The sequence below is a fragment of the Argiope bruennichi genome, chromosome 10 (assembly GCF_947563725.1).
Source record: "Argiope bruennichi chromosome 10, qqArgBrue1.1, whole genome shotgun sequence".
Lineage (NCBI taxonomy): Eukaryota > Metazoa > Arthropoda > Arachnida > Araneae > Araneidae > Argiope > Argiope bruennichi.
Genome location: NC_079160.1, coordinates 17,361,833 through 17,373,878, shown reverse-complemented (window position 1 = coordinate 17,373,878; position 12,046 = coordinate 17,361,833). Strand labels below are relative to the sequence as shown.

Sequence of the window (12,046 nt, the reverse complement as noted above, 5' to 3'; positions counted from 1 at the left end):
TTTTCAACTTCTAATAAATAAAAGAAAATCTTTAAATTCTTTCGCACGAACTCATTTGAGTCACTTTGATCTTCATACAGAAATTATACACTTTTTTTTATCCAATAACGATAAAATCTGGCATATGTGCTAAAAACTTTTAAAAATCTAAAAATTAATTAAAATTAAATTTTGCAAATTTTTGATATATTTCTGCTATATAATCCAAAAATAATTTCAACTCTGTCTTAATTTTTTTTTAAAGAAAAGGTCTTTTTATTCCTAAAGAAGAAAATATTCGAATTGAAATACTATTAGAATTAAAAATTTTAAACCTGATTCAGTAAACGTATTTATCATTTCGCATAATAACTAAGATAAAAATGTGGAAACATTTATATATATCATAATTAAAATTCTTTTTCTAGTAGATCAAATATTGAAAACATTGAAATAATGTAAAACACAAGTTTACAGCGTTTCGAAACCATAACATAGTATGCAATAAATAAAAATATATTGCAAAATTCTATTTTTTATGAATATAAAATTTCCTTAGAAAATTAATCGTGTAAAAGTGTTTAATAATACAATGACTTGTCATTTTATTTTTAAACTTCTAAATGAATGTTCTCAAACGGCAAAAAATACATAGAATATCCATTCACACTCATTCATTGTTCTAAATTTAAATATTAATAATGGTAAAGCATCGAAATGGCATAAGCGAAACATATCTCAAACTGATACAAAGTAATGAGAGGAGTGGAAACACTTCCCACTTGTAGTAAGTACTTCATTGTTGTGCTCCTGAAACTGAACTAGACATCAGACAGCAGATGTAATAACACGACTCCAAAAGCTGCCAGGTTCTCCAACAAACTGACAGGAATGAGTATTAATGAGGAAAATAATGTCACCGCTTTCGTCGTACGAACAAAGGCAATATCGGGAGGAAAACCCAAATCAGTCTGGGATAAGAGATTGAAAGTCTCGTTTAATATCGAAGCAAATTCTTAATGTCTCAATCCCGCATTTCAGTTTTTGCTGTTCTTGTCGCTGTCTTCAAGAAAGTAAGGATGTTGAACAGCTGAATTTTTAAATTTAAAAGCCAGAAGAATTATAGTTAAATTTAAACCTATAAATAAATGAATGAATTTTTAAAATAATATCCATAACCCTTTTTTAAAAGATCGGAATAGTCCATTTTATATATTTCTATTTTATAATAATAGAAAATGAATAGTATTTTATATAATAACAGAGCTTAGTAGAAAAGATATATAAATATAGATTATATGAAGAATGAATATAAACAATACAACTCTTCCAATTCACAGATATTGCGGTTGGATGAGATATCTGGTTATAACATCTACATCCCCTAGTCTTTCATCTACGAGTTGAGAACTTATGTTTCACATAACTTTACTAACGCTAAAAAATTTGTTCAATTTAGATCAAGGTAACTTTTAAAATAACAGATTAAAAAATATTACAATAACAACTAAGACTTTTCACCAAATTCAATTAAACTACGAGTACATTTTAAAATAAATTATGAACATATGCAGTGAGAAAATAAAATTTCAATAAAGATCACACACAGATCGCATATTTAAATAAAACCAAAGAGATTCTTCTTCCCGAAACTTTCTCGGATACTTTTCAATCTATCTATCTTCAGATTCATAAAATTTTGAATCTTGCGCAGTGCCGTGAATTCCTTGCATGGCAATGATAAACGATAATTAAGTAATATATGGCGTAATATATGTATATGAATATATGTAGTATGAATATATATTCTGAACGTATTTTTGCTCGCCAATTGTCACCAAAATGTGACAAGAAACTACACTTGTAGTCACAAGATAACATACTGGTTTTCATTGATTTATGGCATTGCGTTTAGGAGTTATTATGTACGCATGCATGAAAAAGTACGGACCGACAGACTGTCAACCCTTCAGCAGACTTTGCTCAAAATTTAATAAGTCGTTATTTTTTAAATGGCAAATGTGTAACAACAAATTTTATCTAACTAGCTGTTTGCTTTTTGTAGCTATCGATCTCACATGTACTTAGACAGACTTCCAACGAACGGATTTCGTTCAAAATTTGATAGAAATCTACAAATCTTCGTTCAAAATTTGACTACAAATCTCTTTAGTCTTAATTCTAGGTGTTTAGCTCAGAGCGTTTTTGATTTATCGGGTTCTCAGACAGACATAATGCCAAAAATGTGTTTTTCGGACTCGGAAAGTTCTGAAATATGGAGATTCGTCAAAATCTCGAGTTCGAATTTTTTTGAAATTTACAATTCTTTCTCTAAACTTCGTGTACGAGAAAATGACAAAATTAGAAGAGAAAAAAAACTTTCCTAAATTTCAGAACCATCATCGAAGACACACCTTCCATTCCCTTCCTCTTAAAACAGCAAAAATCTTTGTTTTGTCAAGCATTTTAACAGCTTAAAATAACAAAGTGAAATTCAAGCAGTTTCCAAGACTTAACACCTCCTCCTCCCCACTTATTCACCGAAAATCTCCCTCAATCTTAATTAATAGATGCCAAAAATGAGAAGCTCATAACTATGCACACGAAGTTCGCCTTTGACACAGTTTGAGGTTAATATTCTTAAGTTCCAGAGAGCAAATTATGCAACCATTAAGTCATCACAATCTATCCGCCAGCGACCCGAGAAGTGCTGAAACAACTCCCCCATTGTTTGGACTCTACTCCTCTGAGGAACTTCTCCTCGTCCTCCATAAATTGTGTCCCGAGATGCTATTCTGGGACACAGAATACATAATTAACATTGAGAGGGGATTTTGAAGCACCTTGAGAACACGTCACTATCTCTTACGGTTAGTGAACTACGTAGCTTGGCGCCTTATCTCGAGTCCTGATGGATTTCGAGGGTTACAAGGGTGAGAAACGGGATACACCTCACATTTGTGATTGGAATAACAGAGATCCTTTCTAACCTTTTTGGAAGAAGTAGGACAAGACAAGTGCTCCCGTTTATTTCGAATGCATTGGAGCACTGAAAGGGTTTCAGACCACTTTTAAGGCTGCCATTTCTTCATCTCAGTTGTGAAAACAATTACGGCAACAACTCTGAAGAAACGGATCTGGAGTTGTTAGGTTTACCCCATTAGGAAGGTACAAAATGACAGAAAAAGGGGAATAAGAAGAAAATTAAGAAAAAAAAATCATAGGAAAATAAGAAAGAATACATTTGTTAGCATAACGCTAAGTGTTTCTTAATCTTTGCTAAATACATATAAGTAATCTAAAATAATTTAATAATCACGAATTTCAAAAATTCAGTGGAAAAAGGACAAAAGCAAACGGAAATCACTGGAGAAAGCCCATTGTGAAATGGAAATTACTGAAACTGATGAGAAAAATTGAAGACCGAAATCAAAACATTCAAAATCATTATTCAATTATAATCAGAGCATGCAACTTAACACATTATGTCCAATCCTATTTTGGCGTTCTTACTTTTGGTTCAAATTTCATCGAGATATTGGCGACCAGAGATTTGTGCAAAACTATGACAAGGCTGCACGCATTTAAGTACAATCCATTATGATATCCAAATTATTTTAAATTTATAAATCGATAACACATTATTTCTAGATTGTATATCATTAGTCAATAAAGTCTGACAAGAGTAATGCTAATAATGTCAGACATTATTAATTAATGATATACAATCTAAAAATATTATGAGTACAATCCATTACGATTTCCAAATTGTTTTAAATTTATAAATCGAAAGCATAATATTTTTAAATTGTATATCATTAGTCAATAACGTTTGACATTATTAACATTATACGTATTGCCATTATAAATGGCAATAATGTCTCGCATTATTGACATTATTCATGCCAGACATTACTGACTAATAATATACAATCTAAAAAAATAATATATTATCGATTTATAATAATTTAAAACAATTTGAAGATTGTAATGGATTGTACCTAAATACACGTAGCCTTGTTACAATTTTGTACAGATCTCTGACAACCAATATTTCGTGAAATTTGAATCACATAGTAAGAACGCTTAAATAGAATCAGAATTAATGTATTAAGTTGAATGTTCTAATTATAGCATAGGTCAATAATGTCTGACACAATTTGATTACTGGTTACTGGCGCGGTGCAGTAGATTCTCCAGGCACTGGTAATCGACAAAATGCTTATCGTGTTAAAAATTACATTAGCAAAACTATAGCACAGATATGGATGTGTTAGTTAAAAATTAACCGAAGAAATTGGCCGTGCTCTCTGAATTTGTACAATTCTATAAGAAAATTATTTCTATGTGGTAATCCCTATCTATACAGAAAATATTCAAAAAGCATAAGATTACGAATTCAAATTTAATAAAAACTTAGATTTTAATGCCAAACAGCATAAGAGAAAACTGAAAATTCTTCGAATCTAAGAAAAAGTTATTTCTTTTACAAAATTATGAATTTATTATTCGGGGAAGCATACACTATAAAGTTTTCTTAAAATAGCCAAAATCTCATCGAAATAAATTAGTATTTGGAGAAATTAAATGCATGAAAAGTGAAAAGCTTTATACAATTAACACGTTACATAGAATATTAAATGAAAATGTTGGGATTGTTAGAAGAGACTGAGTATCCTTTCTAAAATATTCAAATATAAATTCCAAAGATCACAGCGATTTGGCGCCACTTTCAAGAATCCATTCTATTTTATTCTCAGAAAATCACCAAAAAAACTAATGATAATGTTTCAGCATATAAATATTTAATGATAATAACAGTTAGTAGAAACACTTTCAACCCAGATTTTTTCAAAGAAATTCGCTAGTTCTTTATTCTAATTTAAAATAAAAACATCTATAGAACATACAGCATAAATTTCCTCCTTTAGAATACATTAGTATTTCAAATATTTTCTCATAAAATCATGTTTTTATCAATTTTAATTTGCAGAATATTTAAATAATCTAAGATTAAAATCTGACTTTAATTTAGAGAACAAAGATCAAGTAGAGGAACGGATACGGGTATCAGTTTTCAATGAGAATCATATAAATGGAATTTCTATACGTTGCTTGAAATCTCTAATTATTTAATTCTAATTTTTGACACCACAATAGCTATGGCCTGATTAATAATTATTATAAATAAAAAAATTTGCAGAAATGTTTTTAGTTTTTAATATTATAAGCTTATAACATATTAAATAAATGCAAAATCTTGAAACAATGCTAAATATATATACTAGATACAAATCAAATGCAACGTCGGCATTTAAAAATTTTCCAACCATCAAACAGAACATTTAAGTGAATTAATTTTTTTATGTATCAGTTCAACATAAACTTTGCCATTGGGTCACTGATCCATGAGCCACTGATACAGACAAAGGAAATTATCAAACGTGAACGAAAAATATATATAAAATTTTCTATAATACACCTAACGCTGAATGCAACTAACCTTAGATTTGGACAGAATTAGTTTTAACTCTTTAAAGGGCCATCTTTTTCTAGTCATATTATGTTTAAATATTTTTAGGCTTGAAATTAGAATAAGAAAAGGGATTCATTTAGCTTATTAGATAAATTTAATTTAATTAATTCATTAATTTGGTTAATTAATTATTAAGTAACAAATCAAGACACATCATTTTGTCTGAGATAAAGAACTGAAGCATCTAAGTTTCTGACTTACTAAAAAAATTTGTCAGAACTTATGCCAACCTACATAATTTTATACAAAGATTGATAAATTTGGTGGGAAGCGTATTTCTCACGGCCCTAGAAAGGGTTAACTAATGTCAGTCTCCATATACTGGCATTGAATTTTCATCCATACAACCTAAATAGTTAATTCTTTTTTTTTTTTTTTCTTTTCTTTTGTCACCTGAATAGATTATGAAATTCAGAATTTAAATACCAAAAAATTATTAGGAAATGTATCGGGGTTTTACACAATTCTTAATTATCGAATGTTTTTAAACATTTCCCGCTATGGAAAAATCCTATTCTTGCCTAAATTGATAAACACAGATGATGCCACCAAAAATCATGTTACATACTGCCATGAAGGAATTAATTAATATTTATTTCAATATATTATCTCATTTTTCTTTGAAATTATATATTGCTTTTGATGTACAATATAATTATCAAATACATATTAATAGCAAAACGCAAAGTAAAAAAATTAATTACGAAATTAAATACAAATAATTTCTTCCTAATGCTATAAACTGTAAATACTAATGGAAAATTCAGGTCATCGATTAACCTATTATGAAAGGCGGCCACACGGAGATTTTACTTATGCACGCACGCACGCACAAAAACCTTTGATTTAATCGAATATCAATAAGCGTTTTAATTCACAGACAGATACTGTGCTTGTCACCGCCGATCAGCAGGGAGGCAGAATTCATATAAATGCATTCGCTCATTCCATTCTCCTAGACGAAACGCAGGAGGCGGTTGAAGAAGAAATACTAAAAGAAAGGGGATGGAAATATTCGGGTTCATAAGCACAAAAATTCCATTCTATAAATAAAATTCTTCTCTACCTGACAAGCGGCCAATTGAAGCTCTCGCAAGGGTGACAGGAAGATTTTTCTCCTGACATTTTACTAGCACTGTGAACCGTTAAAAAAAGATGAAATCACTTATTCGTACCCTAGACAAGTAAAAGCGAGCAACGCGATTGCGTTGGTAAGAAAGTGTGAGCAAATACGCAGACATTTATAGAAGGCGAAAGAAAAAAAATGGCACAATTCTATTGTATGCAAGCCAGTTATTGCGAATACAGAGATTTGTAGGAACTAAAATCCTTCATAAAAAAGATTCAGACAGAATTGCAAAATTACAGAAATTGTCGTCAAAATTATAGGATTAAAAATTTTTCATGATTATTAACTATAAATATTTTATACAACCAGCGAGCATCCACACAACATCCTCGCACTCTCTAATAAAAATGCTTTAATTCCGAGCACATAAATATTGTGGAATTGGGTAAGACCGTGAAACACAAGAATGCTCGAATTTTTATTTTCGCAATTCTAGCATTTGAGAGTTTTTTGTTCGTTTGTTTTTTACCATTTGACTTCCGAATGTAATACAGAAATATCTTCGATACCTTCTTTTGACCGATTCAAGTCATAATTCGATACATAGATATAATTTTAGTAACAAGATATGCCAAATTTTATTTTTCCAAATCATTATGTGTTTTGAGTTATTGCGTTTATATGCCTATGAAGATACAGACCGATAGACAGTCAAACATTTGCCGGATTTCATTTAAAATTCGATATGAATCTACATTTAAGATGCTAAATATGTCCATTAAATTTTATCCCTCAAACTCACTTCTTTTTGTACTTATATTTTTCGGTAGAGGTTGGCGATTGGTAGAGGGTTATAGAGGCGCAATAGCCATTTTTTTGCCAAACTGAGCCACATTTCGATAGATAAACGGACTGACAGATTTCCAGTTAATGGGTTTCGTTCAAAATTTGATACAAATCTAAAAATTTGGTGTAAATAATATGCCAAAATGTCATGTGGCTAGACCAAAGCCAAAGACAAAAATTTTTTTGAGTTATAGTGTTTATAAACAGTCAAAAATAATTTCAAATTTGTGTTTTTCAGACACAGGGTGGTCTGTAAAGTAGATTTTCGCCTACATCTCCAGTTCGAATTTTTTTTAAAAGTTACAATACTTTCCTTTTATATATTTTAGAAAGTGAAAATTGTTAATATTGATTCTATTTTTGAACGAATCTCCCTGAAAGAGACATAATTACATAAACATAATTATAAAAAAAAATTTTAAAAATTGTAATAAATTTTTAACATTTTGATTTTCCGAACTTTCGTATAAAAGGGGTAGTGGAGGCTGCTTTCAGCATTAAAATGTGGCATGCATTATCAGAATTTATACGAATTAAAACATGTCTCTAATTTGCGGATATTCATGGTGAGATATTATGTTTTTAAATAGTTTGCTTCTCTGTTCGTTCAGGAACAAGTAAATGCATACATTTTCTTTTTTAAACAAAAAACACGTAAAAAAGTTAAATATATTATATGAGGAATATCAGACGTTTTATAGCGATTATTTTCCCTGCATAAAAATTAATCGTAACATTTTTTTCTAATATACTACACACTTCATAGAGTATGTTACAAGAGAGTCATCTCTACATACGTTTAAATAAATTTTGTTAAATTCCACATAAAAAGAAGCCAGTTTATTCTCAACTACTCCCTCTTCCAATATGCACTAAATCAGAAAAAAAAAAAAAAAATAGATAGATAAATTTATTTTATTTTTATTCGTGCAAAAATTTGATAATCATAAGCCATAAAAATACAAAATTACATGAATACTACTTAAGAGGTAGCCAACTTTTTTCTACTCGAATAAACCTTTAAAGTTCATTCCAGTAAATGTTGAATTTGTTCGTAAAACTACTGAACCAACATTTTATTCAGAATTTATAGAAACGCATCAATGAAACGAAACGTTTAGTTTAAAAACGATAACAACTGCACTCGAGAGGGAAAAAAGAGCATATTTATATTTGTGCACTTTTTAAAAAGAAATCAATACAACCTCTAGTAAATGTTCTTCAAAAAGAAATCAATACAATCTCTGGTTAACATTCTTTATATACATCAATACAGCCTCTTGTAAATAATGATAGGTCCAACAACTAGTTTTAATAACTTTTACTCCGTAAGTAGTATTTATCTAAGCCAATCAATTATTCTTAATGATCAATGGTTTTGTATGTATTTATAAAACCGTCACGAATTAATTTTTATGAGCCCCTGCATGGCCCATGCAATGCACGTTTAATCAACCAAGTACAAAACATTGTTCTGCAATAAATACTGCTGATCACTCTTCAAAATATTCTTACTTGTAAGTCAGAAGGTGAATTACTCTTTCCTATAGTTCTGAATATAGACGAGATTAGGGATTGAAAATCATTTTACAACCCTATCTAAATTTTCTTTTTAGAAGTTGTTCGCTGTGATGAGATAATTCTCCCGATTTTAACTATCTATTTTTAATAGAAAAGGAGCTAATAAAAAAATGCAAATTTCAATGTCTCACTAATGCTATTCCCTTTTCTCTAACCAACCCATCTAAGAATTCGGCCGAGATTTTCATCCCCTTTATGACTTATCTCTCGCTAATCAAAATTATCCTATTTATCTCATTCACATGATAAAAGATTTACCAAAAATATTCTTATTATAATAAGTTAATAATAAGTCTTATTATAAATGAGTATTATGGCAACTGGAGTAATATTTCAAAGCTAAGAAATTTAAGATTTTTAAAAAATGACTGTAATTAGTGATGTATATTCGATAGGAATAAGACAACTGCTTTCTCAAAAAAATTACTTTATATACATAGCCCACGTTTAATAATAAAACGTTCCTTTAAATAGGCTTATAAGTTCTAGGCTTAATTAGGCTTATGATTATACAGCAATCCAAAATATAATCAATGCCATTGAAGAATTTTTATACAAAAGATATATGTAATTTTTTAATGTAGGAAACATACAATAAATGAACCTGAAATTTTTATTTCGTTTGTGCAGAATCAGCATTAAAATCATTTTTAATGCCATTGCGTTATATGTAAAAGAATCGTAAAAAATAAAATTGAAAAAAAATAATAAATATAATTAAAATTCTAAAACATTTTATCTTTATTTCACTCACTTCTATGACGACTTTAAAACTTCCTAGTATACCATATAAAATTAAAAAAAATAATGGCGCAGTTTTTATTTTTATTATTTCCAGTGCGAAATTCCAAAGAAAAATGCCATCGTCAACATAATAATAATACTAATAACAATGATAATAATGACTTCAACATTTTGATAAATTCTCATATATTTTCGAAAAATACATTCTTGAAGTTATATTTGCCCATTAATCTATAAATAAAGAAACTAAAAAAAGAAAAGTAATAAAAAAAAAAAAGGAAACGGCTACAGATATGAAATATAGTATTGATTTTTCTCATCAAATTTACAATTTCCTATAGAATTTAGGATTTTTATAAGCAAATTTGGATTTTGATAATAAAGATTTATCAAATTATGAAAAAATTATTTGTTTGTCTGCCCATGTTCATGTGAACAAGACAACTGAAAAATAAAAACAGCTAATAGGATAAAATTAAACATATGGATTAATGCTTAGGTTTAATTTTATGATTTAATTATTTATTTTCAACATTTGCCAATCTGTATCAAATGTTGGAGCTATCAACGCCCTGGCCATCTATTGTTCTGTAAATATTCGAGAACAGGAGCGCGATGACCTAACATTTTAGATAAATGAAATTTGGTAAGAGGTTTAGGAGCAAAATGAATCTGCATCAATTTTTAGATCTTATTGGTGGAAAGTAAGACGCTTTAAATACACATTCCATCTTTTTGAATGTGCTGTAGATCATAAAAGTGCCAAACTGTGTTAGTACACAAGAAATTTGATGATAGAGCATGCATTTCTGCTGGCTCAAAAAGTTCCACGGTTATTTATATTTTCAATTATCGTACAATCTTACGAATAAAATTAAGATACAGAAACCATTATTGGAGATAATTCATCATAATATTTATAATTTAACCTTTTCCAATTCAGTGTATCATAAACTGGCTTTCTTACGAATTCACCAAATAAAATCTGTGAAATTGGTGCTAGGTGACTAGTACATTTTTGCTTTGTATTTATATATTTCAAATCAAACGAAAATATATACATGACCATTCAATATAAATAAAATTTTCCACCAATTCTGTCAAAATAACAATGCACCAATTTTACTTAAACAAAAGAAAAAATATCGCATCAAATATCACATTCTTGAGCAATTTAAAGAATCTGAAATCAATTCTTTGTCTCCAATAAAAATCAGACCTAATCGTAGAATAAAAACTTCTCCCTTCACTTTTCGTTTAATCGAAAAATTACATCGAAACTTTTTTCAGCAGCAAACGTGTCCGAAATCTTAAGACACACTAGAAATACAAACTCGAAAGTTCAGGAAAAAGAAAAAAAAAAAAACACTTCAATTCAGACACTTTAAGGGACGTCAAAAACCTAATTTGTAACTCCACACCGAAACATCCATACGATTATGAAATGTTATTTTCTCTTGCAATAAGCTTGAAATTCTGGTTTGTTCTACTTGGAAAAACAATCAGCCAATTTCAAGTCTTGAGCAATAGAAATACATTACGAAAAATTATCATTTTCTTTTAAATTTCTTCTGAATAGTCCCCTTAATTATAGGTTCCACTTTTTGAATTCAATAACTAAATTACGTATGAAAAACATGCGGCATCAAGAAAAAGAGTATTCTAATTGTTCAAAACAACAAATCACGTTTAATCAGTTTAGGAAACTTCTTCCTTCAAACCTTTATGACGTTGCACCAAATTACGTCAGTCCAAAACGAAACAATAATTAAAGCCAAAACAATTTTGTTTACAGCGAAAGAAAATTCCGATTCTTTTTGAAGCTCATTATACGTAAAACTGACGTAACTTCATTGAGAACTAAGTTAATTATGCAACAACATCAAAGCAAAATAATAACTAGAAGTTTTTTGTTGTAATTCAGTTTAGGAAAAGAAATTTTTCTCGTTGGTGGCGCTCCTCTGAAAGCTAATGGAATTTAATAATGAAATACACAGAATGAGAATTTAGGTACATGAATAGAATGGAATATTTATTTGGACGTTTGAATTAAAACTAAGAGACATCAAAATTCAGATAAATGAAAAAAAAAAATTCAACTTTTGAAAATGAAATTAAGAATTAAAAAAGGGAAGATAAATTTTTTTCATAGACTTTCATCCGTTTAGATTTAACAAGAAACAGATTTTTTCTAAGCACATGATCTCATTTTATTTCACCTCAAACCAATAAAACTGATTGGACAATAGTTTATTCTATTATGGAACATTAAAGGGGAAGAAAAATATATC

The 12,046-nt window shown here is 29.1% G+C and overlaps 1 protein-coding gene across 9 annotated transcripts in view; it reads right to left on the bottom strand.

The window, feature by feature from the left end:
• The window catches only part of LOC129989276 (adenosylhomocysteinase-like 1), a 369,980-nt gene that overhangs the window by 98,215 nt on the left and 259,719 nt on the right, over positions 1–12,046 (bottom strand). Inside the window, exon 1 of one of the 9 annotated variants that reach the window (XM_056097698.1) lies at positions 6,582–6,707. The exons of the other annotated variants lie outside the window; for them this stretch is intronic. The gene's annotated coding sequence lies outside the window, so the exon portion shown is untranslated. Of the gene's footprint in view, positions 1–6,581; positions 6,708–12,046 lie in introns of those variants that run through there. 9 annotated transcript variants of the gene reach the window in all.